General features: G+C 29.2%; 1 long non-coding RNA gene across 1 annotated transcript; it reads right to left on the bottom strand.

Moving 5' to 3' along the window:
- Nucleotides 1-1,379: 1,379 nt before the first annotated feature.
- On the bottom strand, nucleotides 1,380-1,866 carry LOC150025771 (uncharacterized). Its single transcript, XR_016523016.1, has 3 exons — nucleotides 1,784-1,866; nucleotides 1,640-1,709; nucleotides 1,380-1,565 (listed from the first exon to the last, which is right to left on the bottom strand). It is a non-coding gene; the product is annotated as an uncharacterized LOC150025771 (long non-coding RNA).
- Nucleotides 1,867-2,703: the final 837 nt, after the last annotated feature.

Here is a 2,703-nt window from a genome sequence, read left to right as displayed (position 1 = left end):
AAATTATAATTTAAAAATGGAGAGATACTTTTGTTTTTAAGAATGTGTTCATAAGAACAATTATTCTTTTAAAGGGACGATATTTTTTTAAAGAAATTAGTTACCTCTTGAAAAAGGTGATGTCGTTAATTAGCAAAAACTAAGGGAAAAAATGTCTATCTACACAAAATATTTATGTAAATCATGTATATGAATTCGATATACTAAATAAATCAACAATAAACGTATTTTTATATATAAAAAAATAAATAATTATATATTTTCTTTATTTGTATAAAAATTCTAGACAAGATATTTTTCAATGATTTTAATTGAATTTTATAATTTAAATAATATATTATATGTTATTTTTGTTTATGATCTATTTAGAAAAATAATTGAAGCAACTTTAAGGTATTTATTATGAGAAAAATAATTAATTACATTATATTTTTTTGGGTTGTAGAAAATACAATTTTGTAGTAATTAGTAGAAGAAATAATTTGTTATTTATTTTAATAAACAAAATTTACATTTTTTTATATTTATTGTGTAATCCCTTACATAAATAGTAACCCTAACCATAATACTAACATTATCCCTTAACCTAATAGTAGAAGCTTAACCCTAATTCTAAAATTGTGACTAGTATGGTAAGTGAAGAGTGACTATAATGTGTAAGATTTGTAATCTTATATACAACCATTTGAATAAAATTTTCTTACATGGTTGTGTATTATGGGCACTAGTGCAGATATGTAAAACAAATGCGGCTATTTTAAATTTACAAATGCGGTCATAGAACCGCATTTGATCAGCACGCATTCGTAAATCTGGAATTTACAAATGCGGTCCTATGACCGCATTCATAAATCACATTTACAAATGCGGTTACCTAAAATAACCGCATTTGTATATTATTCTGAATTAGGGAGTGAGTTTGGGGTTTAGGATTTATGAATGCGGTCTTGGTAAAATCCGCATTCATAAATCACTATTTACAAATGCGGTCATTTACCAAGACCGCATTTGTAAATAGCGAATTCACATTTACAAATGAGGTCATTTACCAAGACCGTATTTGTAAATGCGAATTCACTATTTACAAATGCGGTCTTGGTAAATGACCGCATTTGTAAATAGTGCTTTTTTTTTTTTAAATACACTCTGTTTTGTGCAGAAACCATATATTTAAATAACCTGCATAATGATCAAACCCAGCCAGACAAATACAGAAATGTAGTAATCAATTGAAATCATCAAAATGTACATTTACAAGTGATCAAATTACGTATAATAAAACCACTATTGTTTACCTATGCTAGAGTTATAAAAATTAATGAAATAGGTGGACCAAGAATCTCTAACATATGAAATGCCTTCCTCACTCATTGGTGTTTCTTCTGTGAATAACTGCATTGCAAAGTTGACATAAATTAGTTTCTAGATATATATATGTTCAAGAATTATAAAAATGATTTAACATATACCTCTTTCCAACCAGTTTTAACACCTAGTCTTATAATGGTAATCATCCATTGCATAATGTAATAGCCACACTCATAGCTTCCTGGTTGTTTATTACACTATAATTCAATAAAAAGTAATATGTTAGTATATTGATAAACAATGATAATAGAGAAAGAAAAAAATTACAAACCTTTACTCTTATGTAGTTCAAATTATTTGAACTGGATCGACCTTTTAGGATGTTATATCCACGCCATGAACTGGTTAATACAAAAAACCTCGTTAGTAGATGGTTAATTAGTAACATACAAAGTTAAGTTTATACTATACTTACGTATCAATGATATCCTTAAATTTTGTGGGCATCTTCTTGTGTAGGGAACAGAACCACACAGCAGTCTTATCAACCATTGATAAGACAAGTAACTGCTAATGATGCCTATATGATCATTGAAAAGAGTTAGTAAATATTCAAAACATGAAATAATAATAATTGATGACATATAATTAAACTTACTCATTAATATAAGGGCATAAATAAATTTGTTTTCCCTCTTTTTCCAGGATGTTAGTGATGTATGCTTGAGTCTCAGTTGAGTTTGGTCCAACGGGATTAGTATATGCAGGATCTAAGAATCCATACATATTTTCCTTCCCCTCAGTGATACAGACTCTATGCAAAAACCTACAAGTTTTTAGTTAAAGCATAATCAATAATAATTTAACATAAAGTAAATTGAATAATAGGTAAAGATACTTACATCATAAAAAATTGAATTATACTTATATTGAGCTCCTGTTTCCCAGATATAAATTCTGATAAATCTGTGTTGTAAATCATCAGTGGCAGTTCAGTGTTGATTTGAAAAAATGTATTATCCCACGGAACTGGAAAAGGATCATTGCCAATCTGACTAGCAATGACACGTAGGGAAGCTATAGGATCGTCAACTAGAACCTCATGCTTCTTTTCCGGACTTGGTGGCTGAAAAGGTTTCTACAAGATAAACAACATTTGTATTAAATTATATGTAATATATAAATATAAATAAAAAATAATATAATGAAACGAAATTATTACATGAGGTTCGGGCATAGATCGAATGAGCTCTCTGGGCCAGGCAACGAATGTCTGAAATGCATCGGCCACAGTGGTTACCTCATCTGAAGGTAGTGGAACACGAGCATCAGGAAATCGTACTTTTTCAACTGTTACCTTCGCCACATCAGGGGAGAGAGGAACGTTATGTAAGG

Source organism: Phaseolus vulgaris, chromosome 7, assembly GCF_051622355.1.
Source record: "Phaseolus vulgaris cultivar YP4 chromosome 7, ASM5162235v1, whole genome shotgun sequence".
Taxonomy (NCBI): Eukaryota; Viridiplantae; Streptophyta; class Magnoliopsida; order Fabales; family Fabaceae; genus Phaseolus; species Phaseolus vulgaris.
Note: the sequence above shows the minus strand (reverse complement) of the source record. Positions and strands in the feature narration are given on the sequence as shown.